Raw genomic sequence first — 15,357 nt, forward strand, 5'->3', positions numbered from 1 at the left:
TGTTGAAAACCAGTCAATGGAAGCAATAGATCACAAAAAAGTAAACATAAAGGATGCATCTAAAGGTGAAAACCTTTTTAAGGCACCTAAGGATGGGAGACTTGACACTCTTCTTGAACATTATCAAGAGTGATCACCCATATTGATTGAGCCTACTCAATCAATCAACATTGGTACAACAAAAGCAGCCAAAAACATACATCTAGTAGAATCTCTGACAGAGGAAGAAAGATCAGAGTTTGTCCAATTTTTCAAAGAAAAGCAAATCAACTTTGCTCGGTCGTATGTAGATATGCACGGAATTGATCCACAGTTAATCAAGCATCACTTGTCCATTACTCCCGGAGCTAAACCAGTCAAGCAAAAATTGAGAAAGATGAATCCACATGTAGCACTCATGATCAAAGCTAAGTTGAAGAAACTATTAGACGTCAGATTTATTCGACCTATCGACTATGTTGAATGGATTTCCAACATCGTACCAGTATCTAAACCAAATGGCAGCATCAGGATTTGCACCGATTTTAGAGATGTCAATAAAGCCTATCCAAAGGATGACTTTCCTTTGCCTAGTATCGACATAATTGTAGACCTCACAGTAGGCCATGTAATGCTATCACTAATGGACAGTTTTTCGGGCTATAATCAAATCAAGATAGCCCCAGAGGATCAAGATAGAATAGCATTTACCTGTCCTTGGGGAACGTATTATTGGAATGTCATGCCATTTGGCTTAAAGAATGCTAGGGCAACTTATCAACAAGCAATGACAACAATCTTTCATGATATGATGCATACCTTCATGGAGGACTATGTAGATGATTTACTAGCTAAATCATTTACCCAGGTAAAACATCTAAGCATCTTAGAAAAAAAATTTGACAGATTGGAGAAATTCCAAGTCAGGCTCAACCCTAAGAAGGGTGTCTTCGGGGTTACATCAGGAAAATTATTAGGCTACATAGTTTCAGCAAAGGGCATTGAAGTGGAAACAGCAAAGGTACAAGACATTATGGAGATGCCACCACCAAAGAACATCAGCCAACTCAGATCTCTACAAGGATGGCTCCAGTCAATCAAGCGATTCATTGCTCAACTAGCGGATAAAATTCTACCATTCAACCATTTGCTACATAAAAATGTACCATTCAGATGGGAAGCCAAATGTGAAAAATCATTCTATCAAATCAAGAAATATCTAATGAACCCACCAGTTCTAGTACCGCCAATAGCAAGGAAGCCTCTCATTCTCTACATTTCCACAATAGATATATCACTGGGGGCACTATTAGAACAAGAAGGTCAACAAGGCAAGGAACAAGCTATATATTACATTAGCAGGACATTAAACGGATATGAACTCAACTATACATTCATTGAGAAGGCTTGTCTAACAGTGGTATTTGCTTCTCAAAAGTTCTGGCACTAAATGCTAGCTCATAGAATCAAGCTAGTAGCAAAAATTGATCCTCTCAAATATTTACTCAGCAAAGCGGCTCTTACAGGCAGATTGGCTAAATGGGCCATGATTCTCCGTGAATTTTATATCCACTACACAAAGCGATGAGCTATCAAGGGACAAGCAATTGCAGATCAACTAGCTGAAGCACTGCTACCAGGAAAACAACCAATGGAGATCGAATTTCCAGACAGGGATGTTCTTGCTATTTCCACCAAACAATGGACCCTATACTTTGATGGATCCTATACTCAACATGGCTCAGGTGCTGGCATTATTTTCATCACTCCTAATGGGCACACCATACCAAGATCTTATAGGCTCATGTTCCCTGCACAAACAACATTGTTGAATATGAGGCACTAGTTATAGGCATCAAAATGGTAGTGGAATGGAGAATCACATAATTAAAAGTCTACGAAGATTCACAACTAGTCATCAATCAAATCAACAATGACTATCAGACAAAGGATGACAAGCTGCTACCATACAAATGAATGGTGGATGATTTCAAACAATATTTTGTACACATCACCTTCGAGCAAATACCAAGGTTGGACAACAGAGCAGCTGATGCAATGGCTACTATCGCTTCACTACTACAAATTCCAAAGCAACAAAGTCATTACGAGTTTCTGGTAGAGCAATTGTTCTCCCCAGCCTATGACCATTCTAATTCCCATGTTATCTATGCCTTGACCAATTCTGACTCTCTGTCAAATGGACTGATATACGACTATCTTAAAAGCAATATCCTACCCATTGACCTATCTGAAACAAAAAATGCAACTTTATCCAGCAAGCCGCCTGTTACACTCTCACTACTGATACTTTGTACCGTCGAGGTTTAGATGTTACTCTTCTTCGTTGTCTTGATCGGAATGAATCTGACTCCACTTTACAAGAGCATCATGAAGGTATTTGTGGCACACATTCAAGTGGTCCTACTCTTGCTAAAAAATTTCTAAGAATGGGATATTACTGGCCAACGATGGAAAAAGACTCTTACCATTTTGCAAAGAAGTGTCCTAAATGCCAAATCCATGGCAATCTTATACATGCACCAGCACAGGAACTATAGCCATTCACAACATCCTGGCCCTTTTGCAGTGGGGACTGGACTTAGTCGGCAAAATACATCCTTCATCTTCAAATGGACACAAGTTTATTATCACTGCAACAGAATATTTTACCAAATGGATTGAAGCGATCCCCATGACCACAATGACTAGGAAACAAATTGCCTCTTTTATTCTTAACTATCTAATCTGTCGATATGGCATTCCAGGTTCCATCATCATAGATAATGGATGACCTTTCAAGAACCAAGATGTGTGAGAACTATGTGAAAAATTCAAAATCCAACATCGTTTCTCTACACCTTACTACCCACAGGGGAATGGTCAGGTAGAAGCATCCAACAAAACAATATTGAAAATCCTAAAGAAAACAGTAAATGATGCAGGAAAAGATTGGCATGTACAACTCAATCTAGCACTTTGGGCATACAGAACTAGCATCCCCACACCTACGAGAGCTAAACCATATTCATTGGTACATGGATCAGAAGCAATTTTACCCCTGGAGGTAGAAATTCCATCTCTCGGAGTCTCTTTGAAAGGCCTAATTCTAGATGAAGAGTATCGAGTCAACCGACTGCAAGAGCTAGAACTTCTAGATGAAAGATGCCAACATGCCTACATTCACCTCAAAGCATATCAGCAATGCATGTGCAGAAGCTACAACCACAAGGTCATTCCCAAAAATTTTAAAATTGGTGATCTAGTACTCAAGGAAAATCCTAGAAATCAGCAAGATCTGGAAAAGAAAGGGAAATTTGAACCTAACTGGTTAGGTCCCTATGTCATCATATCAGCCTATGGATCAGGTGCTTATCAGCTAACAACTTTAGAAGGAGATGTGCTCGATGAACCAACTAACAGTATCCATCTGAAGAAATACTACACTTGAGCAGTCTAATACACGGAAAAGTAGAAAATATCAAAAAATTAAAAAATATCAAAAATCAAGAAAAAGCAAATAAAAATGTACAATAAAAGCAACTAGTGAAAACTTGGCAATAGGCGCTATTGTGAGAGGACGACTCCTCTATCTATCTTTACTAACAAGCCATTATATCCACAGTCAATCACTATCAGCCATCACCCATCATTTAACACATTATCCAGGACATACTTAGCGTAGTCACTATCCTGGTTTATCCACATATCCTTTCACCATATCCCACGATGGCTTGGTAATCACTATACATATCCACATTAAGAGGAAAACTCAGCTAGGGGCAGCATTGATCAAAATTTTGTCTTCAATAAAAACTTGCAGCAAACTCAGACAATCATATCCAACAAACAAATCAACAATCACAAAAATAAACATTGATCACTTAAAAAGATTCACAACGCATGTTGGATGATTTTCTGAAGTATCAAATGTTTTCATCTTGCATAAAGTTTTGACTATTTTTGTGCTTGGACTTTTTGAACTATTGGAGCGTCTACATTTTCTCAACGACGCATCAAGCTAGAGAAAGTCACAGGGACTCCAATATTTTTTAGTTTTCTATCTATGAGGCGATCACTTGTACTATGCAAATACTTGTCTCGAGATGTCATTCACAGCATATCACTGAAGACATGATTCCACTTTGCACATACAAATGATTTAATATTGTCTGTTTATACACAATCCACACTCAGGTCATCCTGGTTCAATTATACCTTGACACTTGTGTTATCTTGCAAAATCAAAAATCATGTAAATTTTTCTCAGGTTATTATGGTTCAATTATACCATTATGCTTGTATAAATTTTTAACATATCCCAACAAACCAATGCTCAATGATGATAACTACAAAGAAAGCAAAAATATGTGACTATGCAGGGTTGACAAACACAGAATGAGGATGCTCAAATTAGTTGCATATCATTTTAAAATTAGTTGCATATCATTTCATAATTAGTTGCATATCATTTTAAAATTAGTTGCATATCATTTCACAATTAGTTGCATATCATTTTAAAGTTAGTTGCATATCATTTTAAAATTAGTTGCATATCATTTACAATTGGTTGCACATCATTTTTAATCTTGTGTTTAGTTGCACAACATATCATATCATACATCTCATTTTCAAAATACATCTCACAACATATCATATCATACATCTCATTTTCAAAAAACATCTCACAACATATCATATCATACATCTCATTTTCAAGATACATCTCATAACATCATGCATTAACACATCATATTCATCACATATCAAATCACATACATCTAAGCATTGCATCATCATCATAGAAACATCAAAATCATATAGAAAGCATCATCCATAACACATCACATGAGGATCAAGGAAAATGGTGTCATATATATATATATATATATATATATATATATATATATCTCAAAAATGATCAATGTACAAAATATGTCATGTCTACGCCAATACAACAAAAAGATCAAAATACAATAGAGACAATGTCTCTCAGGTATGACTATCTCCTAAGGGTGACAGTCTCGCAGCAGATGTCCCAACACCTGGATCTCTAGGTGGATCCTGTCTAGTAGGCCCTGTCACGCCTCTTCTCTTTGTCCTCGACCCAGTCTCTCTGGATCGACTGGATCTCAAATCTGTAAAACTTAGAATTTGATGCTCCCTGGGCACCGCATCCTCGTAATGCCTCTGGTATTACTCTTCCTCCTTGGCTCTCAAATCCACCTCTCTCAAGGTATCTCTCATCAAGCCACCCACTGCCGCTTTCTCCAAAGCCTCTACTCGAGCCTCAGCTCAACCCAACCGCTCTCTCTCTGTATCTCGCTCTATGGTTAGCTGTGTAATCTGTTGTTGATGCACTAGTAGCTGTGTTTATAGGTGCTTCACTGATAACTACAGTGACCTAATCTGCGTGTCCTCCCGATGTGTCAGAATCCGCATCTGGATGGGTACCTGTGAAGTGGTACCCCCTATCCCTCCCCCTGTCCTTGATACTGGTGGGGGTAACACATCAGACCTCCTCCTCTGAGTCAGCCGTCTAAACTCGTCAATCCCTCCCACCACTGATATCACCTCTCCCACCCGCTCCTCACCCCCAGCTCCAATAGCTAAACCTGCTCTCCCTCTATCCACCATAGCTTGCCACACTGCTCTCTCCGCTCGAATCCCTCTGTCACCCCCACCATCACCACCCCTCTCTCCTCTCCTCCCTTGATCTCCACCCCTATCTCCTCTCCCTCTATCCCCTCCTCCACCATTTCCACCATCATTAGCTCCAGCATCCCCACCTCCCTCATCCAACTCCTCTCCATCCTCTCCCTATCTCCCTAGCCTCTCAGGCTGCTCATCCTCATCATCGTCAAAAGCGTGAATCATCTCCGTTGGATCTAATATCCTAGCAACTACATGTACCGCAAATAGTGTGGTGAACTCCTCTGTCATCCCCGCATCTACTACCCCATAGGCATAGTCCCATATTTGGCCGCTTAAGTGAAAGAACTCCTCAACCATCGTCGCTCTATCAATAGTGGGTCCCCACTTTGGTATATCCTGTCTCCATCAAGCATAAAAGCATGCTCCCTATGGAACCCCCTGCTAATGACCATACTGCCACAACACTTGACTATGCAAGAATCTCTCAATCACAAAGGGCATCCGCTCTATCAAAAATTGGGACATGTAGACATAGGGCATCTCCATCCCATCCTCTACCCATACCTCACACTCCATGTACAGTCTCTAGATGACTATATCAATATCATCTAGCACTCGCCTCCAATGCTTTATTTTGCCTTGCTTACACTGGACAACTATCCCTTGATATCCATATGCATAAGCACACCCAATAGGCCTATCTCTATCCACAAGTGGCCTAGCTGTGGGAATATGCTCTCATGCCCATACCTGTAGTAGTGTAACTCCAGCAAATAAACTAATGTACCCCAAGTAAACCACCTAATGCAGATCCCTGTATAAGTGGGCAAGCATAGCTGACCCCCAAGCAAATCGATGACCCTGCGTCACCATGTCCTCTAGGACCAACCCCCATCCTACTGCCAGTCTCTTCGACCTACGATTGGGACATAAGAAACCACCTATGAATCCTGCCAGCACTTATGGTAGGGGAGCGTAATCCAAATCAATGAACTCCTGCCATGGGATCTCATATCCGCAAACCGTATCATCCTATAAAATCTAGTGAAAAGCCTCTATCCTGCCCTCCTGCATCTTCTCATAAGGTAACAGTGCACCTACTATAGGAATCCACAGAATTCGGTAGCAATCCTCAGGTGTCACTTTGATCTCACCTATCGCCAAATGGAAGGTGTTGGTGTCACTATGCCACCTCTTGGCCAACGTTGTCAATAAAGCCTGGTTAATGATAAACCGGGGCATCTCTAACAAAGAGGATAGGCCACACCTCTCAATGATATCCCTGTCAGCCTGTGTCAATCGTGGTATCAATGACCATGGTCTCGTAAATCGCTCTCGCAACTAAACAACCCCAATGCACTCCTATCACAAGCAAAACGCGTCCAATATCAATTTCCTTATCAAATCAATTCATATCAAAATCAAATTCATATCAACTTGTAAAACAACTCAAGTTTCACAATCACATCAACTTGTAACACAACTCAAGTTTCATAGTCATATCAACTTGTAAAACAACTCAAGTTTCACAATCACATCAACTTGTAACACAACTCAAGTTTCACATTCATATCAACTTGTAACACAACTCAAGTTTCACAATCACATCAACTTGTAAAACAACTCAATTTCCACAATCATATCAACTTGTAAAACAACTCAAGTTTTACATATATATCAACTTGAAACAATGCATATCAAATCAAGTTCATATTAAAACATCCATCTCAAAATCCACATCATATCAAATCAACATCAGATCAACGTCAACTTGGAACATTGCCAATCAAATCAAGTTATTTATCCAAAAACCATATTGAAACTCATATTGGACAAACTTATCAAAACAATGACAGCAGACATGCAGATTGACATTCCCACCCATCCCAGCAAAACTGGCAAAAACCTACCTAGTTTTCTTAATCCAAAATCCTACTTTACCCATTTTTTTTCGCTCATGCACTAAGCAGTTTTATCTGCGCGCTAGCCTGCAACTATGCGCTACCTTGTCCTATCGATGCGCCATATAAACTACCCTCTGTGCCACTTCTTTGCTATGCTCTATCCTACTTGATCCCTGTGTTGTGAACCTAACCCTACGTGCTAGGTCATACCTATGCGCTATCCTACACTACCCATGCAAGCCCCTGCTAATCCTATGCGCTAGGTCTTTCCTACGCGCTACCCTTTTTCCCCTGAGCGCTACCTTGTACACCCGATGCACTAACCTAGTTCTATGTGCTACCCTAACCCACCCCTATGCTATCCTAATCTACCTGGACGCTACCCTACTTCATTAAACAATACGAGCTACACAAATTATTGTATGCGCTACGGTTTTTACCCGACACGCTAAATCGTTTAATCCGCGTGGAAAAATTCAAAAACATGCCTAAAAATGACAAAAAAAAATCAAAAAGGGGTCAAAAAAAGATGACTTACTAGTCATCCATACGTGGTTGGCCTCTGATACATTCGAACACGCTCAAATCGATAAGCAAAAGGAATCAGTATTTTGTCTTTTTCTCCAAGTGTCACTTTCTCCAATGTCAACAAGCACAAATGAGACAAAATAAATCACTTTTTACCTTTTTATAGGGTAAATGAAAATTAGGGTTGCGTGGACGAGCATGTAAGTTGCTCATGGTCTCATTTCTAACCCTCACAAACATTATTATCGGGAGATGAATCAACTTATCACATTCAACGTAGACAAAAATTTAAAATGCAATCAAATTTATCAAAACAAATCAAATTTTCAAATTTTTGATTCATCTCCCGAGGGGGCATTATCAACATCATTTATCAAATCTAGGGCATGACATGAACATCTCGACACGACATCACACTGATCATAACCAAATCATGACGACACATCGTTTTCTTTGAATCAACATGTGCACACACGTCACTCCAAAGAGGGGCAAAATGTAGACGTATAAAAATGACCATATTCCTAAATGAATATTTAATGTTCATTTTATTCTCATTTCCTCTATTTAGTTAAATCTAATTTAATTAAATCACCCACATTCTTCTATTTAATTAAATAAATTATTCAATTTATTTATTTAAATTCACTTAAGTCCTTTATGTCATTTAATTGAATAAATCATTTTATTTAATTAAATCCCTTCTCTCTACTTTTCAATTAAATTTACATTTAATTAAATATTTCACCCCAATTAAATAAATCTAATTTATTTAAATTTCCAACTTGCAACCAAATTGAAATAAAGGAATTTATTTTAATTAAATCCTATTATCCCTCATCCACTTACATTTTCCTACATCTCCCACTTGCCTCCTAACCTTCTTCCTAAATTCTTCTAGAACCCATCTAATCCTAATCAATTAGCCTAAACCCATCCATTATCCCCTTTCCCTAAAATTGAGGAGGTCACATCTCAAATTTGGAGTAAAGTCTTCAAAAGGCATTAAAGCCTTTATGCCTTCAACAAGCTAACTTGTTGAATACCCCCAAATTTGGAAGGACTCTTACAAATTTGTCCCCAAAGTCTTCAAACCATTAATGGTTAACTAACCCTTAGTGGCATGGTTAGAGACTTTTTGCCTAACTTAACCTTCTTCTAACCCAGGGGTCTCATCAAGAATTCATTGTTTTGACCATGGTTATTCCTTTAACCTTTGCACAAAAGTTTATCCTTTGGGTAAAAGCTTTATCCAATGGATAACCTTAACCTAACCTTAACCCTTACCTTCTAAGGTAACCATGAGGTCTTCTCAAGCATCTAATGCTTCTTACCTCTCCTCTCAAGCAGTCTTATGTTGACAATTGTCACCATTTCATTGGTGAGAATTGTGAACATGGATTGATAACTTTCAATCCTGACCCTTGATTAACTCCTCCAATCTTGACCATCCATTATCCTATTTTCCCTATAAATAGAGCTCTCATTCCTCCATTTTAAAGGATCCAAGCTTTTTAGTATCTCATTTATGCTCAATTTTATCAATACATCTAGCCTCTCTTTATAATAGGAATTAATCTAATAAGAATTTTAGAGTATTTTTATTATCATTAGCTTAAATCATTGACTAGTATATCATGTTAGGATAGCATTGTTACTAACCTTGTCATCTTATCATCTAGTTTAACTCATTTATAGAATCATGCATAAATTGGATGCATGCATGTTAAAACCAATCTAAATAATCCCTCGTTCTTGCATTCGTCATCCCTAAGTCACTTTGCTCAGTGATCTAAGAGCAAAGGCATTGGCTTGAGGAACCTTGTGAGATAGAGAACCATGGAACCTACCTTGGGAAGTTGAGTCATTCTTCATGACTCCATAACTTGCACCAAGAAGTCCTATGGGTGTGTGGGCAAGCCCTTTGAACATCATTTTTCACATTTTGAGTTTAATCGACCCATTTTTCCCGCATACAGTATCTAATAAATGCACTGTTATGTTTGCTAAAAGTGTTATTTTGTCTAACGAAAGCATTAGAGTACTTGTAAAAGTGATAAACAAATTTGTAAAAGCATTGTTTCATTTGATAAATGCACTAAACTAATTAACAAAGGTGCTAATTTGTTACACAAAGTGCTATTTTGTTTCAAATATGTGCGATCTTGCCTTGTTTCTATGTTTTTAATGATTTTGGAGTTCTAGGTCAATTTTCTCAGTTATGTTTTCTTACCAGAGGCTTCTGATGATGTTTCTTGAGATTTTTCAGTGTTGTATATGTTCAAATTTGATTATTCTATTGTATTATGGCTCCGACAAGGATTTAGCCTTGTCATAGAGGTTGTTTTGCTACTCCAGCAAGTTGAGATGCCTTGTTGTTGAGGTTGTGTTCCTGATTTACTCCAGTGAGTTGATGAGCCTCGTTGTTGAGGGTTTATTTATATATATGGTTGAATTGGATGGTTTTAACACCATATTTGGCTACTTGTTCTATGAGATCTTATGAGGCTCTTGTTTATAAATGCATTGGCATTGTTGGCATTGTTGGCATTTTGGCAATTGGATTGCATTGTTGATTGTTCTTGTCATGTGGACTCTTTATTGATGTTGCATTTGAGTCTCCTTGTGATTTTTTTTGGTTTTCCCTTGAGGTCTTGGAACATGATTAGGAGGAGTGGGCTTTCATGTGATGATCGGGATTGTGAGAGATAGGCTACTAGGAGGTTCCTAGTAAGCATGCTTAAAGTCTAGACCACCAGGGCACATTGAAAGTTTTTCTAGATTAAAATAAGTGATAACATTAATAATTAATTATATGGCTTGGGTAAATAGGATTAATCTAATCAAGATAATAATGGATGTGACCCCCAAGACTTAGTCCTAGGGAGGATGTTTTAAGATAAGCTTGGGAAGGCCATGGTGATGGCAAGTCAATCTCCCTTCTTCTCTTATAGATTGAGATGGCTCCACATATCTATGAGGATGATGCCCTTCTTTATGAGGATAGCATGTAGAGACATGTCTATCAAGGTGGTTCCCTTCTTTGTGAGGATAGAATGTGATTACACTCCACTCCTACATGTTTCCTTGGTTCTTGTTCTTATATCTTGATTGGTGATATGCCTCTAGGAGTTTCTATCTTGTATGATTATCCATGTGTTGTGTTGGCTTATGCTTGAATTATTTCTTGTTGCGGTTCTAGTATCATTGAGTCTATTTGGTTGTTAGGTGCCAGCCTTAGTCTAGAGTGTGTGTGGGACCTTGTGTCATCTCCTAGCATAGGGTTGGTTCCTTTGGTTCCACATGGTTGAGTGGTTTGATGCCTTCTTCCATTAGGATGTTCTTCTTTGAATGCTCCATGTGTGGATATGGATTCTTGTACCTTCATCTTATGGATGGATATTATAGTGGATGGATGTATTGATCATGTGACATATGTTATTGTGGATATCATGAGATTAGTGTATTTGTATATGTCCTTGAGAGCCATGCTCCTTGATGTAATTGGATAATGGATATGTATTTGTAGATGATGCTTTAGGATATGGTTTATGTCATTTGTAAGAGATCATAGGATGTATCATATTATATCTTGAGTTTGTTTCATTAATGGAAATAATAGTATTGGGTTAAATGTTTGTGCTTAGCATTATGTGGATGTTAAGATAATGAAGAAAGGATTAGTAATATGATTAAGATCATCTTGGAATGGATTAATGATGTTAGAAGGAATGAATAAATGAGAGTAGGAACATTTGGATTTGGTGTTCTTAAAATAAATCTAATGGGAAATTAATTAGTCTTGCATTTATTTCTCTAGGGTATTTTGGCAAACATGTGTGTGTGTGTGTATACATATGTGTGTGTATGTATATATACATATGTATACATGCATACATATACATATGCATATGTGTGTGTGTGTGTGTGTGTATATATATATATATATATATATCAACAAACAAAACATATTTAGATAGATCATGTCTCTGACTGGGTCCCCCAATGGGTTTTCAAGAGTGGTAATTTGGTGGATAAATATAAGCCTCATGTTCCAACTTAGAATGACATGGTTCATGTTCATATGAGATCTAGAAAAAGGATTTTAATTTAAAAAGGACTTTGCAGTATGGAAATCAAGATCTTGATTCAAATAGACCTTGGAATGGTTACATCAGGCAAAATAGGGTTTGGCAAAGTTATTATAGATTTGGTGATCAATCTATAAGAAGAGTAAGTATTTCTAATAATCACTTGGGTGAGCGATCGACCATGAGATTAGATCATCACTTAGACATCATGAAAGGGCATCAATCGAAGAATCAATTAAATTCTTCAAATCACCCTAAGAAATTTCTTAAGGTAAATTGTTAGATCTAAAAAAAAAAGGTTCCTCATAAAAAAATTGGTAGAAAAAGAGCATACCTTTGATAATGAAAAATCTTAGCTCCTTGTTCCTTTCATTCAAGTTTTGGATTCTCCCCTATATTATCTAGAAAGAGATCTCCTTTCCAATATGGTTTTTCTCTAGATTTGGGGTGGTGATGTGGTTATCCCAAACATTCAAAAATAAACTTGCTAAACTAGTATGAATCCTTACATTTTTATTTGTTAACCTCTAATAGTTTTGTGGTGGTTTTTGAGTTAGAAGATTCTAGAAATAAATATTGAGTCAATCATATTATTGGTTCAAAAAAAAATGGCAATTCAAGCATAGAAGCCCCACTCATTGTTGCCAATGGAAACTCCTAAATTTATACTAGACTAGTTTTCCCTTCCTAATCTCCCCATTCAGTTTATAAATCCAGATATTTTCAAAAAAAATGGTGATTCTTTTGGTACTTTTTAGATCAAAGGTATATTCTTCAAAAGTGGTATTCTCTTTACTAAGATTTGTGTCCTGGTTGAAAATAATATGATTGTTCCTAGGTTAGTAAAGTTGGAATCTAGTCATGGAGTCCGACAATAGGAATGATGAACACACCACAAGATTGAGAGGGAGGGGTGAATCAATATTAACCAAATCCTTAAACTTCTTCAATCACAAACATTTATCAATTATCATTGACCAACTAAATATTGATTAAATATGAAACAACAAATACCAACCACATGAACACCATAATTTTATATATAAACCCTAATATGGCAAAAACTAAGGCGAGACTCGCACTCAAAATATATATAACTAAATACAATGTTTTAGGCACAAGGCCAAGGAAGCTCACTACTCCTAGTTTGGACTTGTAGTCTAAGGGACACAACCTTAAGGAAAGATACAATAGACTTGTAGTAATAAGATGCATGATCCCAAGGCAAGATACAGATCTACACAAGATACCAAAAGGACTCATTGTCTTCCAGTAGGCACAAAGAAAAGATGAATTTAATTGAGTATGATCTCCTAATCATAAACACACCACAAACTAATATTTGCATTTATTCTTCCACACATATACTTATATATCATCCTCAATCAATCAACACGCCAATTTATATCATATTCACCAAAACACTCAACTAGGCCAACCACAAATAGAGTAAACATAAATTACAAAAAGTTGGCCACCATGATCAACTAAGCTAAATGTGGTCCACTCCAAGAGATAAATGGGACCAAATTCCTAAGTCAATTTCAATGAACCACATACACCAACACATCCTCTAAATTTGACATCAAATGTAACATATACATAAGCATAAAGCATATTAACCAATTAGCCCAAAAATATTATCCAATGCAAATAACTTAATGTAGATCTTCACACACCATGGTAAGACCCATAACAAAAATTTAACTCAACCTATAATACATATATAGACCAAAATAACATGATCCAAATAAGATAAACCAATTGAGTTGGTCAGAGACTAATATAATAAATAATGTCAAACAACATAACAATGTAACTTCACTTGTAGAGAAATGTAACACATGAATTTTAAATTGCAACATGACACAAGAAATATGAACATATCCTCCAAGATGCAACATTTGAGCTAATATTGTAAATCAACACATAACATTCTCCAGATCAGTGTTAGCATACATCCTCACTGTCAACAGATTGTAACAATCGGCTTCTATACTTGAATAATTGAGATCTTGAAGAAATAATAGTATAACATCCACAAAGCATAGACATTAAATCTAGAACTGCGAGCCATCAACTACTAAAGCGGATGAACGCAAAGCATTCTCCCATAAAGACTTTAAATACTCTGCATATTTTATCTTTTACTACTATCACCTTCCAAAAACACCACACACTCACATAATATCACCACCAAGCATCATAACAACATTTAAACACTCATGTATGGACCACACATGTACCAAGCAATAATCAAATCGACAATAATGACCACAAGTGCGTTGAAAAACAAAAAACAAAACATCTAAAACTTCCTCTTCATCTTTGTCATCAATACACACAAATGTGACATTAATGAAAAAAACCATAAATCTCCTATGAAAAAAAGTTTGACATCAATGACAACACAAACTCATGTTTCCAACAATCTCTCCCATTGCCATTGATGGCAATACTTGTACCACTAGTTAGCAATAAGCTCTCCAACTATAACTCTCTCCCCCATTGACATCAAGGACAAAGGACACCACACTTCAAACCACAAATTATTCAAACAATTTTCCCCCTTCTATGTATATCTTTGATATCTGCAAAACTCTCTTTGTTAGGGATATTTCTCTTCTACACATATTTTCCTCCAACTAGGAAACAACAACCTTCACTACTCCCCCTAAGAGTATCCACAACATCAATCTAGGAGACAAAGGATAAACTCTTAATCTGTCCCTAGAAAGACACACCACTTCTATGCATCTAGTTTGAAGTAGAAGGGGAAATACCTCTAATTTCTACTAGAGATACTCAAAGGTATCCTTTTGCAGTGCCTTGATGAAAATATCTGCAATTTGATCCTTTGTAGGCACATATTCCAATTTGGCTTCCTTCTCTACAACCTTCTCTCTTAAGACATGATACCAAATAGAAGTGTATTTGGTCCTTGAATGCATCGCTAGCTTCTTAAAAATGTTAATTGCACTTGTATTATCATACATAATAGGAATCTCCTCATCATACATCATCTTGATATCTCTAAGAGCTTTCTTCATCCACATAACTTGAGTACAACAGGATGCTACTACAATATGTTTTGCTTCTACTATATATAATGACATTGAATCCTACTTCTTGCTCAGCCAAGAGACTAATCGATCTTCCAATAAAAATGCAATGTCACTTGTACTTCTTATGTCATCAAT

Source organism: Cryptomeria japonica, chromosome 9, assembly GCF_030272615.1.
Source record: "Cryptomeria japonica chromosome 9, Sugi_1.0, whole genome shotgun sequence".
Taxonomy (NCBI): domain Eukaryota; kingdom Viridiplantae; phylum Streptophyta; class Pinopsida; order Cupressales; family Cupressaceae; genus Cryptomeria; species Cryptomeria japonica.